Here is a 26488-nt window from a genome sequence, read left to right as displayed (position 1 = left end):
AAAATTACAGCTGTTTTTATTCTATTTTGGCTGTTTTAATTTTCCAACTATTTAAACTTTCTTCCTGTAAATGTTCATATTATAATTATGACTGTATTCACATCCATCTGTTGGTATAATGATTCAAATATCTCTCCCTCACTAAAACAATTTTTTTTGGTTGACTATGCGTTATTAATAGTCCAAAAATATTGAAAGACAAGTTAATGCGGAGACTGGCTACTAAGCCAGCACAGCAAATTGAGTGGAAAAAAAGGTTTGCCTCTGAATCTGTGTGGAAGTGGTCCATTTTTGGCTTTTTTGTCCTTCTTCCCCACCCTGTTTGACACACTTTCCCAAGTTTAGAGTAAATAAATTGGAGAGGCCTCTAGAGAGATCCCGCAGATTAATAATGATAATAAAGTATAATAGGCATGTAAAAGTTGACTACCTGGGTGTTATTTCATTTTGTATATAGAAAGTCAAACAGGTTTTCTATGCTGTAACTACAAACACATTTATTAATATATTTATTGATATTTAAGCCTTTTGCATAAATTCACTTGTCGTGGTCAAATCTGGAACCATTTAACGACAGTAAATGAGGGACAACTGCAACACTTGGACTTGCTTTTGACGTTTCACCCTTGTATAACAGTTAAGAATGGCAAGAAACTGCCATTGTTTTCTATGGGAAGAAGTCGTTGCAATGACAAACAAACTGAAGGCAGACCAGCAATAGTGTCAGCGCTGAGAGGTTCTACTTTATATCCAAGCTGCTGTGCACACTCCGTCAGGCCCACACGAGCCATTTAACTCACTCAGCAGGGGTCTGGCGCTTCCCTTCACTTCCCCAGGGGGAAATTGTGACTCCAATTGTCTTTCATCATTGTGGTTTTGGAGTAATCCAAATAAGAAATATGTCATTTTGAATATGTGAGTAAAGCCGCTTCGCTTGCCAGCTTTGCCATATCCAGCCAGGTGTTTTGCGTCGTATCATCTCGCATGTTATCTGACATGGACCGTGCCGTTGCTTTTTTTTTTCTATTCATCACTTGGCTTAACTCGCTGTGTCGGCCCCCCAATATGTTGGACTGTCAGAAAGGTGCAGCTTTTCTTTAATCCTGGACACTCACATATGAATTGATCACAGTCTTTGGAATGTTCAAAAAAGAAAGAAAACCTACAAAGCCTTTCTTAAGCGGAAAATGGCATCTTGAGGCTGGAAATTATTTTCAGAACCTCTACTGCAGAAAACCAATTTTGTTTTTTTCATTGTTGTATTTCCAGCAAATGAATTGAGCTACTTTTCTGAAAGTTTTAATCCTCATGGCTGCAGACAGAATATAATAGAGTGAGGGTGTGAAGTCAACACACACATAAACTAACTTTATATCCACAGACAGGCAGCACATGCACTTCCAGCATGCTTCTGAAAGATAAAATGTAAAATAACTTCATTCTCACAAACAGTAAGTGAAGGCACGCACGGGTCTGGTTGCTGGAAAGGTCATCCACCCTTACAGACGATCCAGATCCGAACCAAAATGTAATGGCTTTTTACTCATTTTTTGCTGTGCGTTTTGTGGCGTTCACCAAGTCACTGTGTTTGTTTTGCATGTAGAACATAGTTGTAGTAACCATGAAGGAGTAAAACCCAATGTGCAACCTGTAAGTCGAACATGCGTACTATGCACAAAATCTGAGGCTGCTCTGCTGTAAACTCTGACACCAAAACCGTGCTGGTCCAAATCGGAGAACTCTCTGCATAATGAGTTGGGCGGGGTTGCCATATGACATAGCATCGCAAATTGTAACAACAGAAATTAAAAAGCATCATAGGCAAGATGGCTACTGCAGGTTTTCATGCATATTTGGGCAGGAGTGCCAATAGTCGGAGGTCTGAGTGGTCCGCCATTGCAGCTAAATTACGGAAGCGTAATTCCTGCGACATAATGATATGGCTCCCCCGCATAGTGGAAAGTCAGTTTGCAGGTAGTTCAACACCGGCCTCAAACTAATACAGGACCAACGCCAAAGACTGCTACAGTGAAAAAGGGGAAGTGTAGACAGGAAGTGATGTTGGGAGTTCAGAGTTGAGTTTTAGTAGGATTACAGAAGCAACAGTAGCCTGTTTTATTATGATTATGATGTGATTATGATCATGATGTCATGATGTGCTACATATACAGTTATTATGGTACCCATTATGTCATTATATGGTCATATCACCTCGTACTTCGGTACGTGACAAAAAATAAAAAATAAAAAATAAAAAATAAAAAATAAAAAATAAAAAATAAAAAATAAAAAAATAAAAAATAAAAAATAAAAAATTAAAAATTAAAAATTAAAAATTAAAAATTAAAAATTAAAAATTAAAAATTTTTTTAATGAAACAAAAATAAACCTAAATTATATTAGGAAAGCAGGAAGTGAACAAATGTAACAGTTACTTATTGTAAAAGTACCATATGGAGGGGTAGGATTTAATAAGCTTTGCTTCTTCCTACTCCTTTTGGACATGTGGAACTGTGAACTGATTATGGGATGCGCTCAATTGTAATCTGATGCATGTTCAAATGAAATAAAACCATTGCCATTACCATTTCCATGATAACCTGATCATTTAAACCTGCAATAAAAACCTGTTGTTCCAGTGATCCAATGATACTGACCCCTAGTGGCCAGTGTACAATACACTTTGCCATTTCTTTATGCTTGAAAGTGTTTATTTAGACCAAGAATATGTACAAGTTTTTGAATGAGAAGTGAAAAGAAGTGCAGTCACCGAATGTAAGCGTCTGTACACCCAGCATCAAACCCTTCATCACATTTGAGCACGTGCGCCTCCTTGTATTTGAATGGCAGTGGTCCTCCTGGGTACTGGACTCCAGGCATTAGGATTGCATCCAAGCCACACCAAGCTCAACCTTTCATGTGTCATTTGGTCTGATGGACACCCACATGGGGTCCACCTGCTCAGCGAGGAAACACATTCCTCCCTGTCTGTCCTTGTCAGCCTCTCTGTTTGCTAACACGTGCGTGACTCTACGTGCCTGTCCCACCACTGCTCAAGGGCACTGAGTGAAGATAATTACTTTCTTTCCACAGCGGGGAAAAAAAAATCATTCAATATCTGTTAAGGGGTATTATGGGGGGAGGCTCAGAAGATCACTGGTGCCAATATGTCCTTGTGCAAGACATCACATGTCAAACATGTAATGGTAATCTAAATAATAGTGTGAATATTCATGGAACCAAAGCAACCAAAAACCCATCACATAGAAATAAATGTTGAATAAAGGAGTAATTCTTGTTAATCAGCTGAAAAACGGGTTCGAGAACGCTTGATGCTAGTGTTTCCAAGATGCTAGTCGAAATGTTACATTCCGTGAAGATTCAGGATGGTCCAAAAGAGTGAGTTTATTCCTCTGGAAGAAGGTCTTTCAGGAAAAAGCTAGTCATTAGAGAGACGAGGGCCTTTAATCATGAGGGATGCCCCCTGGAACATCTCCACATAACCAGCTGCTGTTTGACACCCCTGCACAACCTGAAACTCCATTGGTCCATTCAAGGATCATGATGTGCCACATGGAAAACATCTCAGGTGGGATCTCAAGTGCCACACCAATAATGTTGGAAGCCATCAAGTTAAGGTTACATTTCTTTCTTATCATGGAATAAAGTTTCTTCCACCTTAATGTCCCATGTTTGCTGCACTCTTACAAATTCCAAACAACCGATTTTGGCCTTGAAAGAGACAAGCGTTTTTGGTTCTTAAAAGCCTTCTCTGGCAGATGACATCAGATGATGACTGGACTGCATTCGGCACTAAACAAATTTTATTTGGGTTGAGGATGGTCGGACGAACAGCCAGTGGAATCCTCCGATAGATGTAGGGGAACTCTCTCACCCCTGCAAGGGTGGGACCCAAGAATAGGCTCGAGAGCACTTACTTCCGAGTTTGAGGCTTCTTCCTCCAACTCTTACAATGGATGGACTGAAGCCCCAAAGCTGAGCTCTGTGATATTTTGCAGACAATTGCTTCAATAACAAGATTGAAAATCCCCAAAAGTGTGTCCGACTGATCTCTTCTCAGAATAAACAAACTAGAATGTTTCACTTTTTTGTCCCACAGCCTTTAGGATGTTCAGAGAAGTTTGAAATGACTTTTTTACTCTAACCTCAGCAGCAATGGCGTGCTGAACCATCCCACTGCATTCAAAGAGAGAACGTTTTCAGGGGAGATGTGAAAATATTTCTGTGAGGGCATGACAGAAAATAATTAGAGAACCACTGACCTATTCCATCTAGATCTTCATCATCGGTGGATTGCATTGCATACACAAATCATCTCATGTTGCATGTGTGAGTCATGAGCCGTGTGCAATCACACAAAGTCGATTAGAGGCGGAATAAGTCAGGTTAATATCTTATGGAACTGCAGCGGCAATAAATCAGCAGCAAGCCGCATTGAATTACGACTACACTGAACACAGTTTTTTAAGCCTAATATATCACATATCAAAGAGGCCTTGTTTCATTCACAACCTCAAGTTGGTTTTATAATTGAGTAGAAATCGTTTTTCATGCTTCGATTTGTGGGCCCCTCGGAAAATAGCTGTAAACATAAAAGTCAGCCTTTAAGGAGAAGGTTATTTAAGGCAATAAGAGGCACTTTCTCACAAAGTTATGCTTTTTTTTATCTGGCTATTCTTTATCTACCAGACACGCCAGGCACACCTACACAATCTAATGGATCCAATATGGACACGGACGTGGATATTTGCATATCACTGTGTATGCTAGCTGTCACCTTATCTAATCACAATGCTGTGTGATGCCTTATCGTGCATCTATCTAAGATGGCACAAAAAGCAAACAATCAATATGGAAGACTACTCTGGCATCAGCATATTTGGGACGCTCTGAAAGCAAGCCAGTATTGCTGTTTAACTGTCAGCCTTAAATAATCCACTTTACTTTCGTCCTCCTCACTCAACCCGTTGTACAGAAAAGTAGTTCACACTGTAACTGTCATTATTGTTGTGGCCAAAAAAGTCTTAAAGGGGACCTATTATGCTCATTTTTATCCTTTTGTATTGAATTGTGGACTCCTATTGAACAGCTACACATGATAACCAGCACATAATGCTTTCCAGATCTTCCAGAATCAACATTCCAGCTGTATTTCCTTGGATTTCCAAAACGGTTTGTTTTCATTCATTCCGCTATGGACCGCCTCCGGGCCCACTCCACTGTGATTGGCTCTACTCAGCTTGTACAGCTAACAACTTGTACATGGGCACGCCCATATAAGGAAGTGTCTCTGAAACTGAGTGTCCAGAGCCATCCCAAACTTCTTTCAGGGCTACTTCCAAACACACAAACTTCATTATCTGAAACCTTGGCATGGTTTAACACATAATACAACATTCTAACTACATTTATAGGTCAGAAAGTGGAAAAAAGTTGACAGCCAGATTCCGTTAGGAAGGCTGGGACACCAAGTAGGTCTGTCGGTATTAGTCCTTGATTGGTTTGCTTTATATCTATCTGGTCACAGTGAACCAGGTAGAGTCTGACTCAACAAAACTGCTGGGTGGAGTCCCCCAGGGTTCTGTTCTGGAGCCTGCCCTGTTTATGCTGTATTCAAAAGTTCAGATGTTTTTTTTTGTTTTTTTTTTATCATTTATATGTTGATGACGGGCGGCAGGGCGGTCTAGTGGTTAGCGTGCAGACCTCACAGCTAGGAGACAAGGGTTCAATTCCCACCCTCGGCCATCTCTGTGTGGAGTTTGCATGTTCTCCCCGTGCATGCGTGGGTTTTCTCCGGGTACGCCGGTTTCCTCCCACATTCCAAAAACATGCTAGGTTAATTGACCACTCCAAATTGTCCATAGGTATGAATGTGAGTGTGAATGGTTGTTTGTCTATATGTGCCCTGTGATTGGCTGGCGACCAGTCCAGGGTGTACCCCGCCTCTCGCCCGAAGACAGCTGGGATAGGCTCCAGCACTCCCTTGTGAGGAAAAAGTGGTAGAAAATGAATGAATGAATGGTTTGCTTTATATCTATCTGGTCACAGTGAACCCGGTAGAGTCTGACTCAGCAAAAGTGCTGGGTGGAGTCCCCCAGGGTTCTGTCCTGGAGCCTGCCCTGTTTATGCTGTATTCAAAAGTTCAGATGTTTTTTTTTTGTTTTTTTTTTATCATTTATATGTTGATGACATTCAGCTTTACTGCTCCTTCAAGCCCATCTGAGTTTTTCAAGTTAGACTCCCTACTCACATTTATATGCTAATCCATAATATAGGTATATAATGTATTAATGTATAATGTGTTTTTTTACCAATACCCCTTTAACAAAAAAAGAAAAGAAATGTATTCTTATATAAAATATGTAATACATGAATTATCTACTTAGAGATGGGTGGAGATGCAAATACATGTACTCACTTAAGTGTACTGATACTTTAGAACAATTTTACTATGTGATGTTACACATATCAGTATTGATATCGGACTCGGAAATTGAGACTTTGACATTATCATCATATCGGACATCCATATTTGCTATGACTCTTATATCTTTTATTTAGAGTGATTATAAACCTTGACTGATGTTGTACCACATTATTATACTGCCTTATAATTTACCTATGTATCAAAATTGGCAAAGAGTACAGTTGGAATAAAGGAAGTGAACAAATGGAGTTTAGTTAATGTGAAATTGAAGGGTTGGGGGGGGGGGGGGTAGGTGATTAAATAGGCTTCTTTTTGCTTCTTTCCGCTCCTTTTTAGAATCCAAATGTGTACAACCTCACTATTTACTCGGAAAATTACATAAGCGATACAGCTATACAGCTGTTGAACTATAATATTCAAGAATTATACTATATGATGTGTTCCAATGTAACTTGTATGCATGTTCAAAATAAGTCATACCATTATCATTTATGATCATTTAGGAAGATTATTCTTAAAGAAAGTTGAAATATTTGGAAAATGTTAAGAAAAAAAAAACAACAAATAGTGTAAAGTTGATACTAATAATGAGTTTTTTCACCTATATCATGTACCTCAAGACAGATGCTGTTTTCTATATATACCTTCTTAGTATATATTTACAAAATATCAAAATGTCATCCCTGCATCCTTTCGTTTTTCACTATGTGGCTCTCACTGGAAAACGTTTGGACATCCTTAATATATTGTGTATTTTTTTGCACTTAGGGATACTGCAAGTTTCTGATGTGAACAAATTGGTAATTGACCATTTCCGTTATAGCAAATCTACAGGAAAGGAAATAAGCAGAAAGATAAAGTCTCGCTGGTGACAGACTGGGACAAAATTGAGAGAATGAAAGAAGCGGGAAGGAAGATAATAAAAGGATGAAAGGTTGTGCAGAAGAGAGGAACGGAATCATTATGTTCCCACACGTGGACATTCATTCTCCTTCTTCTAATTAAGCGCCCCACAAGCCAACCTCTGCAGACGTGTGGAAGGCAGTCAAACTAAATCCCCCCCGCCGCCGCCGCCGCCGCCGCTAACGCCCCAAATGTCTCCCCCCAGAGCAGTTTGGCACATCGGTGTGACAGCAGTAGTGCTGTTGTTGCGTCTGAAAGAACCGAGCGCATCCTTCACCACAATCAAATGAGCTCATTGAGAGAGGGAAGCAGACTTTGGGAATTTATAGCACGGCACTTTATGCAGCCGCCAAATGGAGCAATCAGGGCCCACCAAGAGAAGACACATTGCCCCTCTTCACCCCTTTTTCCTCTCCGCCTCACACATAGTATCCTCAGAGACAGATTTAGCCCGTACTGTATATTGTAGCAATAACTGCAAAGCCTCTCCTTTTCTCATCTCAGTACATGTCCTTCCTCTGTGTACACAATGTCTGCCTCCCAGAAATAAAAATATACACCCACCAATGAAAACGTGCCCTCTTCAGGCACGGTCGTAATCTCCCTTGACTTTCAAAGTCTACTCCAAACTTGACAAAGACATTACATGTCATGTCGTTGACTCTTCATCGTGGGGACGGCGCACACGATTTATTTGGCTCTTTATGTTTTTCATCTTCTCACCAATCCTGGAAATGATTAGATCTGAATTTAAGTGACGACTCCCACCAGGGGGAGTTGTGAAACTTTTATTCATCGCGCAGACATCTCACAGTGAATCCTGATGAGTGCGTGACACAGTCACGACGCCGCCGATTGGTGACTCGTCGTCGTGCTGAGCTGTGTGTGTGTGTGGGTGTGTGTGTGTGGGTGTGTGTGTGTGTTTCAGAGTGAGAAAGAGGAAAGGTGTTTATATCCAGGAACAGTGTGATAAGCGTGTGGAGATTGTTGCTAGGCAGCGCATACTGTATTTCTCGTAAGGAAATGAAATCTGGATGACGCTGCAGCAGCAATCAATTGATCCTCTGGGAAGTCGGCACAATGACACACGCACACACACACACACACACACACACACACACCGGGACTGCGAAGTAGCACATAGTGGACTATAGCAAGTGGGTGGATCAATCAATTGATTAATCGATTAATGCTTTCTTTGTCTAACCTCTGACTTTTAATTATTTATCTTACCCAAGATCTTGTGCTTCCAAAAATAAATCTAGACTAGATTAATTACCTGACATCAAGGTCAAAAGCGCTGCTTTTTGTTCTCAGGGGATTGAATGGATGGACGCTAGACTGTCCAAGATGTTTCACCTCTCATCCAAGCAGACTTCATCAGTGTGTGGAAGTGGTACATTTTGGGCTGCTTATTTAGTCCATTCCATTGTAGTTTTTCAAATATTAACATTGAATCCTACTTGGAAATTCATTTTCCAAACCACCAAACAGTAATGTGACTTTTTAATTTTTTTTTTTTTAGAAATGTTCATACACATCTATTTAAAGTAACAAATTGGTAACCAACTATACTCTTGTCATCTGAAAGGGTCTGAAAGGGAGTAGGAAGAAGCAGAGCTTATTTTATCCTACTTTTCTGTGTTTAAATGTTACTATTTTCTAATAGGTAGACAAAGAACAACTGCAGTACAGTTCTCAACTGGTTTCGTTGCGGAACCCACCATCGGCCATCAATGACAAGCACTGAGAACTTGAGAACTTCTTGAGAACTTCTTCAAATCCAAATGATCAAATATCATGTATCACTTTTTGTGATATTTATGGTAATGGTAATGGTAATGGTTTTATTTCATTTGAACATGCATCAGATTACAATTGAGTGCATCACATAATCAGTTCACAGTTCCACATGTCCAAAAGGAGTAGGAAGAAGCAAAGCTTATTAAATCCTACCCCTCCATCTGGTACTTTTACAATCAGTAACTGTTACATTTGTTCACTTCCTGCTTTCCTAATATGTTTTTTGTTTCATTTTATTTTTATTTTTTTCTTGTTACGTACTGAAGTATGAAATGATATGACCATCCAATGACATAATGGGTACCATAGTAAGTGTCAATATAGTGATATGTATAGCACATCATGACATCATGGTTCAAGACTCTTCATCCTTGTATTTATTTATAGTCACTTCTCCAGCAGATATCTGCATCTGTGTGTTGGAATGAAGACCCGTTAAGTTTGCACTTGATGTCCTTCCTCAAACAAGAATGCAAGGTGCATTTATGGACATCGGGTCATTACCTTATTATTTAAAAAATAATAATAATACCCACCCCATGTCTCTGGGTTGCAACCAAGTTGCAACACAAGTTGAGAATCACTGGACTAGGGAATGTAAGAACAATATATAGTTTCTTGGAAGCCATGTCCCATTAAACGTCATCCAGGATCTGTCACATGACTTCTGTCAGCTGACCTGAAGTGCCCTCCTTATTCGAGCATTCATTCATTCATTCATTCATTCATTTTCTACCGCTTTTTCCTCACGAGGGTCGCGGGGGGTGCTGGAGCCTATCCCAGCTGTCTTCGGGCGACAGGCGGGGTACACCCTGGACTGGTGGCCAGCCAATCACAGGGCACATATAGACAAACAACCATTCACACTCACATTCATACCTATGGACAATTTGGAGTCGCTAATTAACCTAGCATGTTTTTGGAATGTGGGAGGAAACCGGAGTACCCGGAGAAAACCCACACATGCACGGGGAGAACATGCAAACTCCACACAGAGATGGCCCAGGGTGGAATTGAACCCTGGTCTCCTGGCTGTGAGGTCAGCGCGCTAACCACTAGACTGCCGTGCTGCCCCTGATTCGAGCAGTAACAATGAATTCCCATCAATCCCAGCAAGCAATCACCGGCTCCTACTGTGGCTGCTGGCTGATGACAACTCAAGAAGCACATTTACCACCTTAGTTATTTGAATTCCAAAAAAACAATTTAGCTGTCAGGACTGTCATTTAGCACAGCTTGGCTTTGCACCCAAAACAAACTGTATTCGATTCCTTCATAATGAACTGGCAAGGTAGGGCTGGATTATGGATCAAAGATCTTTTCCAAAGAGGAAAAACTGAACTAAACTGATGAATGAACTTTTACCAGACCCAATCAAAACATTATTTTGATAAATTTTTCAAAAAAACAAAGACCCAAAAACAAATTAGGAAAAAAAGCTGTGATTTTCTTTGTATTTATGTTTTTGGCAGTTCTCACCATCCCTCGCCTTTGCCTCTCTGATATTTTCCCAGGCCTACACTTCTACACTTCCGTTTTCTCATCATGTTCCTCACAGTGGAAAAGTTAAAATTTTTTTGTAGACTTCGCGTTGAACACTTTTCATGTTTTATTTGACAGCTGTTGTCAGGATGTTGCCTGTCTTCCAAGGAAACTCAAAGAGAAAACCAACTTACGTCTGGCCACCTCAAATAGCTTTGACCAGATGATTGGATGTGTCTGTCTATGAAACTCATCTCAGCTTAACGAGCTGACAAAACCCATTTCGTGTTCCAGTTAACATGTGCTGGGTAGACAGAGGTATTCAAATCAACAAAATGACGGTTGCACACATTTCTGCACCTGTCGGATTTTGCTTTCATGCATATTGCACATCTTGTGTTAATCCAATAAACCTTGTTTCAAATCAGATACAAGTCACATATGAGCAACAAAACTAGAATTGACCTAATGTGAACATAGCCTACATCAAGGTCATGCTTATTTGAGTTTGTTTGTAGCAGAAGTCCATCAAACACGGTTGGGATGAATCAGAAACAAAGATGGTGAACTGAGAAGGTAGCAGGTCCAATCAATGAACCCACATGGACGAATATTCTCACAGATGTTTCTCCCAGAGACAGCCCAGCCATCCTACTGAGGAAAATCATTTTGGCCATTTGTACCCGGGATCATCCATCATTTTATTTTTTGTTTTCACTTTCTGTAGATGTCAAACTCAAATGTCCCAACACTTTTAGTGTATTGCCACAAAAGGAAACAAATAGTGTAATTTATTCCTCATCAATTTATACAGTACATGTGACCTTTTCTCAAAGAGATTTCCTGAAGGTGTGCATGCATGACGTCTTTGTCCGTTCTTATACAGAATGAGGCCATGAACACACACACACACACACACACACACACACATCACAACTTCAATACGATAACACAATTAGGACTGAGTTATGCGGTTGCAGTGTTTGGCCTTATTGAACGACACAGCACAATGAATCTAAAAGTTGGCGTGCAGCTCCATAGCTGCTTGTGAGTAACGATTTCTCAGCTCGCAGCTTTGATTTATCATGCGTACGCAAAGCTGGAGTTGGCTTTTTCTTCATCGTGTGAACCGAGTCTCAAGGTTAGGAGGCAGCGGTGTGATAGTCATCTGATGTTTGCTTGTTGTTTTCTTCATGTAGAGAGGAAAAGATGCAAGGTGCATTGGCAGCACTTTTTCAAACCTGCAGGTGTTTGGTCGTGAAGCTAACTCTTCTACTCCTGAAGCGCTCAATGGGTGAAAAATTGTTAAAACATGCACCAGTACTGTGTTGCACTGTGAGTCGGTTTAACGTGAAATTTTCACACAGCTCAACAAAAACCATCCTCTGTAGCTTTAGGGTCTTGAGTCAAATCACCATGAAATTTGGTGAACACCTTTAGGTGATTGAGAAGCACATGTCTTTAAAATTACATAAAATTTGATAAAGTCTCAAATTTAATCATTTCAATCAAATACTTAAACTTGCTGATATAGTTCATCTTCAAACAGCTAAAATAATGCATAAGGATAAAAATAACCAATTAGCTAAAAATGTCATCCAATACTTCTCTACAAGAGAGGAGAAATATGATCTCAGGGAAGAAGTACATTTGAAACACTTATATGCTAGGACTACGTTAAAAAGCCATAGCATTTCAGTATGTGGAATCAAACTATGGAATGGATTGAGTAAGACCCTCAAACAATGCACAACGATGAGCCAATTCAAGAAACAATACAAGCAGTTGATGTTTGCTAAATACAAGGATGAAGAGTCTTGAACCAGTCATGATGTGCTATACATATCACTATATTGACACTTACTATGGTACACATTATGGCATTGGATGGTCATATCACCTCGTACTTTGGTACGTGACAAAAAAAAAAAAAAACTTAAACTATATTAGGAAAGCAGGAAGTGAACAAATGTAACAGTTACTGATTGTAAAAGTACCAGATGGAGGGGTAGGATTTAATAAGCTTTGCTTCTTCCTACTCCTTTTGGACATGTGGAACTGTGAACTGATTATGGGATGCACTCAATTGTAATCTGATGCATGTTCAAATGAAATTAAACCATTACCATTACCATTACCATTACCATTTATCCCTACTTGTTATATATAAAAAATTATATATTATTTATATTACATGATATATTTATTATATTATTATATTTATATTTATTATATTATATTTATTATATTACATTATTATTTATATAATATTTCAATATGTGATTAAATGTAATCAATTCAGAATTAACTATCGACAAAAATGTGAGTGATGGTAATCAAATATTTTAACTATTGACAGCCTTAATTATTTCATAAAATTAAATAATATTAAATTAAATTAGGTTTATTTCCTTTTTTTTACTTTATTTCATGCTGATTGGCTGGGCAAAGTGTCTAAAAGTGAAGCGAAGTGTTTGAACCCATACTTGCCTTACAAATATGATTCCTTGCCCAAGAAATCTTAGCTACAGGGTTGATGAACTCAGTGAGTGTATTTCGGGGACACCTCCCACTGAAATATGTGTGTGCATTTTTTGCAGAGAGAATTTGGTAAACAGTGAGAGAAAAGAGCATGTTTGTCTCCCCAGAGGATGGTTCCCCTCACGCGTAAATATCAAGTAAATATCAAAGTCCTGTTTGATCCCACCCGCCTTTTCACCCGCTGCGTCAAACTGACAAGGTTCACTGCATTTTCTGCTGCTTGTTAAGCGTTTTGATGGTGAAATATTTCAGTCCCTTGGTTCCTCCCACCACCACTACCAGCCTCGCTATTTTTTTTTTTTTTTACCTGTTGTGCTTCTGCTATTCTCCCATCTGGCGAGATCACGGCAAGATCAGCATGTGAAAAGTAACAATTGGGGACCGGAGAGCCATTATGCCAGATTAGATATCTCCTCATGGTTGTCCTCACAGCACCATGTGATGTTATTGACACACCTTCACACTGTTAGAGAGGATGCTAAATGCTCCATCTGGTCCAAGTTGGTCTCAGCATGTCCCTGTAGATGCTTTTCAAAACTGCTACTAAAACTGCAAGGAGGACTCGCGGAGTCTTTGGGTGCCGATGCTGCTCGCAAACTCCTAATGATGGCTGCTGTGCCATTCTGGAGGCTGAATGGGCTACACGTGCTTCATCCGGTCTGTGTTTGCACGATGCTTTAACATGTCATCCACTCTGCTGTTCATTCAAATGAAGTCAGCGCCCGCTGAGAGAACCATGCCAGAAATCATGAATAGACATTTCCTGTAAATGCTGCATGAGTCAAAAGTGAATAATCCTTTGCTGTACTTAAAATATTGATATATTCTTTCATGTACCACACGTAGTAGACTTCAGGTTGTCTTATCAGAATTTTAATCATTAAATGTTGTTCTTCATCACTCGGCTTACCACCTGCTATTTATTTTTTGTGTTATACACTTTTTTACCCACAGCATATCTAATTTAAATGGCAGATGAATCATTCCAACCAAATGGCTTCGATTTAATCTTTTTCCTGCCGAAAAACATCATTTAAAGGCTTTAAAGCTTTTAGCAGTAAACGTGATGAATAAATTGTGAAACAATGAAAACATTACGGAGTGTTTAATACCAGCGATCAACATTTGGAGGTTCATTTGGACACAAATTGTACACATTTTGGACACAAATATAAGATGGTGTTTTCTAACAGATTTGTACATATATAAACAGCACTGGACTATATGCGGCACATGCCCAGGTCAAATAACGGTATATTGTGGCTCACATGAGTCTGTGAGGACCAGGCAGCTCTTTATTTGACAGGAGCCAATCATAAGCTATTAGAAAACTCACAAGTTATCAACCCATCGGAAATCACAGAAGGTCATTACTGGCAAATAATGCAACACCACCACCTCTGCAATTGTAGGAAAAGGTCCTCGTATTTATTTAATACAGCACTTCTATAGACCTCATCAATAGCAATGACAGGGATTTCCAGAATTCAATCCATATCTGGTCATGCCTTCTGACTGGACCTAAGTATTTTGGCAGAACATCTTTGACATCCAAACACATCTTGAGTAACAATCAGGTCACTTTGGCCTCCCTAAGTCACGTAGCCCTCTTAAGTTCAACTAGAGTTCAACTAGCATAATCTTAGATAGAAGCTTAAAATTATCACACAGCAACTTAACACTCAAAAGGTAGCCTAAATCATTATGAGCAAAGGAGCCTATGGGTTTGTGCATTATGGGAAAAAGTTAAGAGGTGTTTTATTCATTTAAAATCAGTATTTGTCCTACATATTTCTTATCTACCTTTTGTGTGCTAAGTTGCTGAGTGATGAATTGAGTGTTCTTTGTAAAATGACACCATGAGTCAGACTGTAAAAGCGGCATAATATTTAAACTATTAGTCATAGTTCTGAAGTATAAGAGATGGCACAAAATTAGAACATGGTCATAACTTGGGGCGGATACAATTCCTCAAATTGTCCTTTCTTCCATTTAATTAGTTTGTGTCTATGTGTGTTTTTAGCCATGCACAACATATTCAGTATAACATTTTTTTTTTTTTTTTTGGTAATCCATAAGTAATATTCACCTATGTAAACACTGTAAGTCATGTCCTTGCGCCAGGGCATTGAAAAGCCTGGATGGTTCAGTGTAGACCTGCACAATCTATTAAGATCCAATACAAGAACTGTATCAGGAAAAACTGCTTTTATGAAGATAAAATAATAATTCTCGGTTTCAATGAACACGGTATTAATTTAGGTATTACTTTATTGTGGTTGCAATGGTGTGGTTCTACCACATTTGTTGTTTATAATATTTTTGAGGGTCAATATGTTATGATGGCTCATTTGGCCCTATCGGATATGCACTGCAGACACGTTTGTGAGTGGCAGGGAGCTCATGTTTAAAATAGGTCTCACAGCTCTGTTATAAATCAGCACACACACACACACACACACACACAGTACATGTACAACCACGCCCTCTACGTGCACACACACATAAACTTTAGTAACTCAGAGCCAAGTGGGCTGTGACGTGTGCTCGTGTCTTCCAGCAGTTGTGATTTATTGCCCGCTTGTTCATCCCTGGACGGATCCTCCCATGAATCATTGCACCTGCACGGGTGTTGCAGTGAGACAAGGCTGTGTCACTTGCAGTTCTCACTCTGGCAGTTTTGTTTTTTCCAAGAAAAGTTTTGTGCAGTTTCTCTGGAAATAAATAATTTAGCTTGTTAAAGTCAAGGTGGCGGATCTGGTGGATGATGGAGATGTGTACTAAGTAGAGATCAGTTCCCAGCGCTGCACAGTTTGGATAGTAACTTTTCCAACGCTCAGCCATCCATCCATTCATTTTCTTCTGCTTGTGCAGGTATGGGTCGCAGGGCCAGCAGCCTCAGTAAGGAAGTTCAGACTTCCTGGCCTTCTGCAACCTCTTCCAGGTCCACCAGGGTCCACCCCCCACAACCCTTGTGAGGATAAGCGATAGAAAATGAATGAGTGAATCAATTAATTATTTTTTAAAAACTATAATTATTATCTGGAAAATGTCGTTTTTATCAATATTTGGAACAGATTAGTTGGATTGACATTATTTCCAATGGTTATTTTGGCTGGACTGTATTCGTGGTTATGTGCTTTTGCTCACCAGCCTTCTGGTGTGCTTTCTGCTGTGTCGTTGCGTCCCGACTGCTGAGTGGCGTTCCGTTAAGCCCACACAGATCTCTGCCATGCACACATATTTGTTTAGAAAAACGCAGACGCAGCTCCACTCGGACAGTCCTCTTAGACTATGTCAGGAGTGGGAGGCTGAAGAATTTACCAAAGGATTTCCTCCCGTTCTTAATCACAATGCAAATTAAAGTTTACCGGCTAATTGCGGCTGAGATAGTGTATCTGCAAGCTGCCCACTGCACCGAGCTGGTGGACGGCTAATTACATCGCTAATGGTCTATCGGCCAGCTTTCCTGTGAGGGAGGACTCTAATACATGAGCGGAACACGGTGATGGATGACAGTGTGTGTGTGTGTGTGTGTGTGTGTGTGTTGAAGAGAGCTGTTCCCAGTGGTGTCTCCCGTGAGGTTGAGATGAAAATGAAATGTTGAATTTTGTCTCGTCTGTCTTCCACTGTTTCAGACTTCTAACATCTTCTGTCAACCTGTAGCTGAGATGTCCACGTCCAGACACTTTCTTCACAGTCTCTGCATCAACACACGCACACAAACAAAAATATATTTTTTTTTTACATTTTATAATCGCACTTTAAGGTCAACAATTAAAAATACATCTGGCTTAATTTTAAAATAGCTTTTAATAAGCCCTATGAGGCACACACCACATTGTTTTTTTTTTACTTTTCTTACTGCCAGACATGAGATCTGCATGTAATGTGGAGTCACAATCACATTGTCCATGCTTGTGGGCTGTTCTAAATCATTAATTCTGCACATTTTATGCAATATAATGCAGTCTTTTTCATAATTTTGCTTCTTTGAGGCATCCACTGTCACTTTCCGCATTGTTTACAACAATGGTCTCCAGCATTTTTTCATGTGAGAGCTACTTTTAAAAAGTCAAAATGACCAAGTGCTCATCATTTTTGTAAAAATTTATTTCCATAGCGTATTTCCACCCAAACACACCTAATATTCTTGTTTTACCAGAACATGAACACAATTCTGGTATCCACATTTCAGAATGCATTTTTTTTCTTGTGTTCTCACATTATTAAGTGAAAACCTGAATGGAAAGCAGGTTTGCGGAGACCAGACCAGTGCTACTTGGCGCCCACGGACACCATTTTGGTGACTCCTGGTTTACAAAGCAATTTACAAACCTCCTGAATTAAGAATTCTTTAGATAGATAGACTAGATAGACTCCCTTTATTGTCATTGCACAAAAACACAGTAGTGAAATTGCCAACGAAATGTCGTTGCCTGGCTCCCATATAATAACAGACACAAAAGAAGATAAGTAATAATAAATAATAATAATAATAATAATAATAATAATGTGGAGAATAAATAGATAGAATAGACACCAAATATGAACAACATAATGTAAAGTGCAGCGTGAACAGTAAATTGCCCAACTAATTTAAATAATTTAAATACGTAAATAATAATAATGTAAGTAAAGGTAGAGGGGCTTATTTGGCATTCAGCAGTCTGATGGCCAGGGGGAAGTAGCTGTCTCTGAACCTGGTCGTCCTACAGCGGATGCTGCAGAGCCTTCTCCCCGATGCCAGGCGAGAGAACAGTCCATGCTGGGGGTGTGTGTCACATACATTGTGACATTTGTCCCTTTATTGAATATGTAACTATGGTCATTATGTGGTCTAACCATGTACATGTCTGGGCTGAAATTTACAACAACCTCTTGAGCACGCTAGCCTTTATGCTAATAGCCCATTCCCCCACCCCACTGACCAGTGCGCCTCTCGAGGCGTCGGGGAGTGAGGTGTACTTAACGTTCTGGCTAAGATACTGTAGCTGGCATCAATAACAATGCAAAAGCACAGCGGCAGCAGCACTCACAGAAGGCGAGCTCATTACAACACTGCTTCCTTTTCAGGCTCGTGCATGTATGTGTGTGTACTTGTGCATGTCCTTCGCCTTTGTGCTTGCATCTTTGTGATGTCTTGAATGTTTGTCAGATGATCCAAAGCTCTCTACAAGCTGTACAAAGAGAGAGAGAGAGAGCGAGAGAGAGAGAGACAGACCTGTGTGAATTAGACATTCCACACTCCTCACTGCACACTTTGAAGCCTCATCATTGGATCAAGGATGCTGTAAGAAATGGGATAAAGGGGATGGGAATGTGAGATTTTCCTTTCTCTGGGAAGACTGCAATGAGACTCTTTCTCATGTGTACAAGCAACACAGAGCTTGTCATTGTGGCACCATGTGTGTGTGTGTGTGTGTCTTTTATCGCACTCTAATACCATATACACACACACTAATGGCCAATCACAATGGAGGCTTCATCCACCATATCAGATCCATGATTGAATTAGCATGGGCAATCGCATGTTGAGGCCCTAAGAGGATTCCTGTGCATGCATTCTGTATGAGGCCATAATCGGCACTGTTCTCATCACTGACGCTATTCAGCCATGATTAGTGCAGATTATGGGGAACTATTGCAAAGATTCATCTCAAGGCTTTACGCGTCACCTACTGTGGGAGATTCTATTGAGGCCTTGGAGGAGCGATAAAACATTATGAATGTATCTGGCGTATTATCTCTGCCCAGCATGAAAATGTCAATGACCAGTTTATGTATTAGCGTTAGTTAGTAGGCCACTTTTTGCTGTTTTAGTCTGCATGCATTTGGACCAAGGAAGGGGGGGGACCCATTTGAGCCAGCAAAAAGTTTGCCATGTTTGTGGTAGCAACTGTATTACCCTTTAGGTCCTTTCCGACACAGAATTTTAAGACCAGTTGAAAAATTGCAACAATGCATTTTTTGCACTGTTTGTGCTTGGTGCCAGTGTTTCCTGGAGGCTAGTGGGAATGTGGAGTTGGCTCCACGGAGGACATCCACTGTCTGGAACTGATGTCCATATTTGTAACATCTCTTGCCATCCATCCCCAAATGTTCTCCATTGGATTTAGATGAGGGGAAGACGCAGAATGATCCAAAAGAGTGACATCATTTCCTCTGGAAGAAGTCCTTTGTGAAGTGTTTTAAAAGTTAGTCATTACCACACAGACTAGGGCCTTCAGTCATGAGGGATGCACCCTGCAACATCTCCACATAGGTATGCCATTTGACACCTCTGCACAATCTGAACAATGCACAATGATGGCACCCCCCCATTGTGCCATGTGGAAAACATGTTAGAAGCCATCAGGGCCATCAAGTTTACATTTTTTTTCTCATTAGAGAATAAAACTTTCTTCCACCTCTCAATGTCCCATGTTTTAGTGTTCTCCTGCAAATTCCAAACAGACAATTTTGTGGCCGAGAAGGAGACAAGGCCTTTGAAAACCTTTTTCTTCCTAAAAGCCTTGACGGTGTCTGATGGTTATTGGACTGCCCTGTGCACCAATAATAACCTTGTGTCGAGGATGGCAAGGATTGACGGACAGTCAATGTGTCTACCATTTGATTTGCTTGTTCCATTACCCTCAGGATGTTCGAAATAGTCTTAATATCGCAGTGCTGCAATCCCACCGTGCTCAAAGAGAGAAAGTCTTTCTGCCTTTGCCATCTGGAAATCATGACAGTGCGAATACTTACACTAAATCACTTTCAATCCACATTTTTGTCAAGATTTTTCTTTTAAAGGTCGTGCTCTTAAACTTCTGATCAGCTGATGAACATCATATTTCACTTTTATGCTTGTTTGCAATAAATTGCTCCCACCAAAGAATGTAGATTGAAGCTCTCCTTAGAACCTCCCTACAATCCAACAGTCCAAAATGTACATTCTTGCAATGTTTCATCATCTTAACATTTGGATGTTTGGGCGTTATTTCTGATAGTTTTTTTGTGATTCAGAAACATGAATATGTAGCGCGGAATTCATGTTTTTCTCCATCTAAAGTGCAGCATCCTACAGTGCTGAGGGCAAGACACACTTTTCTTCCTGCGAATTCGTGTTGCCAAGTATTTAGATAATAATTACTACAAAATATGTGTTGAGTCATTTTCAGGGGTGAAACAGGATGGCATCCTCATGGTTCGGTATGTACCTCGATGTCATGGATTGGTGTGGTTCACGCCTAGGTCCCATTCCAAAGGCTCCGTGCAGAAAAATACGACGTACGAATAGTAGTCATAGTGGATAGTGAACATACATATATACAGTGCAAACTGTACACTGACTCCTCAAAAGTATATACACATTTTATTTATATCGTTTTGTCTTGAGAACATCTGGTTTTACAAGTTCTTCCGCCAATATTTCAAATATCTGACGGTGATTTACTGGTCGTTGGCTGTGCATGATGTTGACCCCAATTATTTTCCATATTGCTGCTTTTGGATACACTGTTGAGTGCGTGGCCTCACAGCAGTGGCTGACATATTGATCAAGGCAGCCTTTAAAGCGTTTGCCTCACTGAGCCTCACTGGAGCTCAGACACGCCGTACAGCTTTTGTGCACGGATTGGGAGGGTGTGTGGAATTGAATGATGTTACAGGAGCCCCTGAGTGCGAACCAAAAGGCTGAAAAATGCACGTCACAAAACATCTCTGATAGGATAAGTACACACACGGCGGGCATCTTTTATTCTGGCATCTGTCGGTATTCCTTCGTTTTTGCTTGGTTTGGCTCTTTCATCCGGCTGTCTGGTGTCGGGACTACAAGAGCAAAAGCAGTTTATCTGCCGCTCTACGTCTGATCCCTGCGGTGAGCGCCTATCTGCTTCCTGTCGCTCTGTTTGCCTTCAACTGTGGTATGGAGTTGTTACCTGGAGAGACGCCCACATGAGAGGGAACACCTGACTTTTAAGTCGTGTTTTTACATGGTGGTTTGCAGGAAAGAACAGAAACTCAACCGCTGTTGTCCCCATATCACAGCTGAATGCAGATGATATTAAAAGCAATGATGAGGCACATAAATGCTGTCATTATATATCAACCTGCATCTGATATCGCTGATATTGGCACTCCTATACAAGAAGTCGATTGTAGAGTCCAAGTGATCACATCAAGGAGCAGGAATGATGCCGGTCATGTGGCAGTAAAAAGTCACTGCAGCTGAGTGTAAAACTTGTCATGCACAACTTTCCTGTGGTGGCACAGAATCTGTATACAAAAATAAAAATGGAAAACTGCAAACCAATATTTATTCATACTTCTATATATCCTATTCTGTATACAGTATGTACAATATTACTTGCGTTACTGTGCAGTACATTTTTTGTCATTACCTTTCTATGAAGATTTGCAGCAAATAGAATCAGCCAGGGATGAATAGTTGAATAGTCTGGACAGTATCTGCTGACAGACAGCCTGAAGAAGACTTCCAAATGATCCTCAGTCATGGTGGAACGGTATTTGGACTTGAATAATATTCATGTGGGAAAAGGATAACTTACATCAATGAGTGGAGCCGCATAATGCAGTCAAAGGGAAGGGAAGTCCATGTTGTATTTTTATGAGTAGTCGGAAAAGGCCATGCCCCATTTCCCTCCTTCAGAGCAGCAGTGGTAGACTGGCAGGTGAGGCAAACACACTTTGAATATGACATTGAGGAAAAAACAGTCCTCATTTTGTATGGAATGGCATCTTACTTTGTCCAGTTTCATTTACATAATTCTGCATTCTAATGAGTAAATTGGTAGTAAAGTATGAAGTATGTGGTGCCTGCAACGTGAAGGCACCACAAAGTATACAGAAACAATGTAATTCCCTCTCCCACACTGTCCACACTGTGCCTTCTTTTTTTCTAATATATGTCTCCTTCCTGCTCTTTCTGCATTCATTCATTCATAAACTTTATTTCATTTTATGCAATGAGCTTCTTCTTTGGAGTTCAATATCTTGTAGGTTCCTTGCAGATAGAGGAATCATTGAAGTTAGGGGTGATGCCTGCTGTTGCGTGACGTCACGTGGGACACGGTGGGACCAAATAATGCCACCACTGCTTCACCGATGTGGGAAGTGGTGGTGACAATGCATACCCATGCAGGGACAACGCACATTGCATGCACTAGACGTAAACACTATTTGAGAAGGCTGCCCTGTACATCAGTCAAGCGACAAATGTCACAGTGAGGATGGATCATACGCTGGCATCTATTTTTTTTTATATACCCATACTACCTTTGTAGTCGGTCGATAGATCACAATTGACATATTGGGCACCGCTCCTATAGATTATATTTTTACCAATCACAGGGCACATATAGACAACCATTCACAGGATATTGAGGTTCTCCAGTTTGTTTGTATGTTTTTGGACTGTGGGAGGACATTGGAGTACCCAGAACAAAAAAAACAAAACATGCAAACACGCAAAAAATGCCAGCTGATTGGAACCATATAATGCACCCACAACACACACACTATCGTTAATTCCTGGCAACAAACAGCATTGGTGTATCTTGGCAATAGACAATCTTGGTGAGGGATTCATTGCTTGCCTCATCCAAGCGCATGGAGCCCGGCTTAATTAAACTTGCTCAGTAATCAACATAATTGTGATCAATTCATGGGAACCCCTCCTTCTTTGGGTCCTAGGAAGCCAGGTTGAGTTTACTCGGATGTTAAAATGATTAAAGGCCTGTCATATCATGCACAGTTGCAAAATAATAATAATAATAATACCTGATTTCTTTTTTTTTTGCATGTTTGTCACACTGAAATATTAGTCAATGACAACACACACACTTTTATTACCTCATTCACTCGACATATTTACACCTTTTTTTTCAACCCAAACACTCACTCCCAAACACATATTTATTATTTATTTATTTTTGCGCAAGAGGCACAAAGAGGTGATGATGCTACTCCACAATAGAAGAAAGCATGTTTGCAGTTTTAAGCTAAAAGGACAGCCACAAGGTGGCAGAATTGCATTTTATAATAGCTCGGCATGCATATTTCCCATTGAAATACATGCGCCGCAACAAACAGGAAGTGAAAAGGCATTCGGCGTGTTGCACAGAGGAGGCTATGCATTGGAGGGGAATTTTTTACATATGAACAAGCATGCACACGTGTGCACTACACACAAATACATGCGCACACACACTTTAGTTGCAAATGTCCGTCAATCCGTTTCAAATGCCGCTTATCCTCATTAGAGTCGTGGGGATTCAGTTGCAAATGTGACAATTGTAAATAGTTCATGGTGATATAGTTCTAAAAAATATATTTTCATGTAAAACAACCATTTTTTGTGTGTTTATGTTGTGACAAAAATGCAAAAAAAGAAAAAATCAATGAGAGGGCAAGCACTTTTCCACACCGCTGTAATGATGTCACTGTATCAGAGTCCAAGCTGATGAGTAAATGAGCTGTAGCTTTTTTCATACCCTCAGATGCATCGCATGCAGTATTGATATCATGATGCATGCAAAGACGTCAGCTTGGCGAATGCGAGCTTGTTGATGAGATTACCCCGTCAGCTCGACGTGAGGCGTCTTTAAAGCAGAGTGAAGCGCTGCTCTTTTAAATAGAGTCATGCTGGTCTACGTGTTAGTCTAATATCTCTTTTGTAATATTCATAACATTCAGCCTATATATTGTTCATGACTCACGCTCCAAATGCATCTAAAGTCATTCATAAAACATAAACCTTATTCCTTTGCGTGTTTTACTTTGGAGCACTTTGAAGTAAAACATGGCATCAACATTAATTCCAAACTTGTCAGCCGGTTTATTGAGCAAAATCTAAATTGCATGAATTATTAATTGTGAATTAGCATGACAACGGCATAATATTGCCAATATTCAATCTATTCCATTGACTATATTTTCTCTTAGACGCTTTCAATGGCCCACTTTTCTCCTGGTGGATCATTAAACTTTCATCTAACGTCTCTGGTTGAATAACCTCAAGTGCAGCGCTAATGGCGAAAATAATACTTTCATTATGTCTTTTAGTATCATCTTCATTCATTCATTCAGTCATTCATTTTCTACCTCTTTTTCCTACAAGGGTTGCAAGGGTGCTGGAGCCGATCCCAGCTGTCTTCGGGCGAGAGGCGGGGTACACCCTGGACTGGTCGCCAGCCAATCACAGGGCACATATAGACAAACAACCATTCACACTCACATTCATACCTATGGACAATTTGGAGTCGCCAATTAACCTAGCATGTTTTTGGAATGTGGGAGGAAACCGGAGTACCCGGAGAAAACCCACGCATGCACGGGGAGAACATGCAAACTCCACACAGAGATGGCCGAGGGTGGAATTGAACCCTGGTCTCCTAGCTGTGAGGTCTGCGCACTAACCACCGCCCGTCAATAAACATACAATATGTTATATGCAGTATATGTGTATATAATGGTGTCAGTCATTTATCTTTCTGTTAGTGAAATACTGTCAGACTGGCAAATGGTGATTAATTAATTAAAAAACATGATTAATTAATTCATAAACTGTGATTAATCAGATTTTTTTTTCTGATTTTTTTTTTATTTGACAGCCCTAATATCCATAGATATTTTTATATAGGATTTATATATAATGGTATTATAAGTTATGTACACTGTATATAAAGGCATAATTGGATTGTGCTGGTTTGCCTAATGAAATGATTTGTGACCGTAAAGAAATGACAGCCAGTGAGATCAATGACGCCATTAAAGTCTTGTGGTGGCTGCACGTTGACATGATTGCCCAGCAATCGCTCTAGTTTACAGTATTGGACAGACGACGTGTCATCTTTGAAATGATGACCACACAGCATGTATAGACGCTCTGTATCGCACAGTAGAACGTGAGCAACATGGAATTATGGCTATGGTCAATCTGTAAGTGTGAGCGCTAGATTTGCTGCTGCCCTCCAACATGTTGACTTAAGTGCAAAGTAAACTGTGATGCAATTACCTCCTCCTGAGCTAATTATGCCATAAAACTCCAAGTGGTGAGAGTGTCCTTTTGAGGACAACACTTTCATGTCTGCACTAATGGTTGTAATGGGCGGGTGGTGGCCTGTCAGTCAGTGGGGTTCGGGGGCGGAGGAAATGACTTTGGAGGAGGTGAATGACATGAGGTTGACGAGACCCACATCAAATATCTTCACACTGTTTTCTTTGTGTCCGACAACAGGCAACAGAGGTCCACAATTTGGTCTCAAGCCAACTGATTAAAATGGAATAAAAATACAAAAAATATAAATATATATTCATTCATTCATTCATTTTCTACCGCTTTTTCCTCACGAGGGTCCGCGGCGGTGCTGGAGCCTATCCCAGCTATCTTCGGGCGAATAAATATATATTATAATATAAAAATATAATATAAAAAACAAAAAGGGCAGATAAAATTGTAAAAAAAAAATCCCAACAGTTAAGTCTAAATATTAGCTTTCTGTGCAGGTTATTGTGTCCAGCTGCTCTATAGGAGTCCACAAGTCAAAAAATTTGCATAATATGTCCCCTTTAAAAAAATGTCTTAGCCAAAAGGTTTACAGACACTTGTATAAAGGCCTAAAATTATGCGGAAAAACTGCAGTAATAAAATACTATGAGTTGTATTAGCAGACGAGTGTGTTTATTATTTGTTGTAGTTTGCACTCCATGTCGGCTGCACGGCGATAGAGTGGTTAGCGCGCAGGGCATACAGCAATGAGACCTGAGTTTGATTTCACCCTCGGCCATCTCTGTGTGGAGTTTGCATGTTCTCCTTGTGCACGCATGGGTTTTCTCTGGGTACTCCGGTTTCCTCCCACATTCATGCTATGTTAAATGGCGACTCCAAATTGTCCATAGGTATGAATGTGCCCAAAGACAGCTGGGATAGGCTCCAGCACCCACCACAACCCACATGAGGATAGCGGTAAAAAATGAATGAATGAATGCACTGCATGTCATCAAACTGAGAGTTGAAGGTCACTACTTGAGCTCCTATGCTCAACATTAGACTAACTGTTGTCCTTTCTCCGATTCCGAGTGGCTGAAGAATGTTTGCTTTCACTATGCAGCCCTCCACTTCTCTGTATTTTTTCTCTTTAAATAAATTGCACACTTATCCTTGCAAGAGTCGACGCTTGCCCTGCTTTGGAGGAGCTACTTTGGAGAGCATCTTTTGTGTGAAATGCTTTCCATTTAGGAAGTGATGTTATTTATAATCTCTATCAAACAATCCGATGCAGAATGGTATGGCCTGGGGAGAGAAAG

General features: G+C 40.2%; 1 protein-coding gene across 1 annotated transcript in view; it reads left to right on the top strand.

The window, feature by feature from the left end:
• schip1 (schwannomin interacting protein 1) overlaps window positions 1–26488 on the top strand; it is a 266272-nt gene that overhangs the window by 112526 nt on the left and 127258 nt on the right. The gene's annotated exons all lie outside the window — the stretch shown is intronic.

This window comes from Doryrhamphus excisus, chromosome 8, assembly GCF_030265055.1.
Source record: "Doryrhamphus excisus isolate RoL2022-K1 chromosome 8, RoL_Dexc_1.0, whole genome shotgun sequence".
Classification (NCBI taxonomy): domain Eukaryota; kingdom Metazoa; phylum Chordata; class Actinopteri; order Syngnathiformes; family Syngnathidae; genus Doryrhamphus; species Doryrhamphus excisus.
This window is presented reverse-complemented; position numbering and strand designations above follow the sequence as displayed.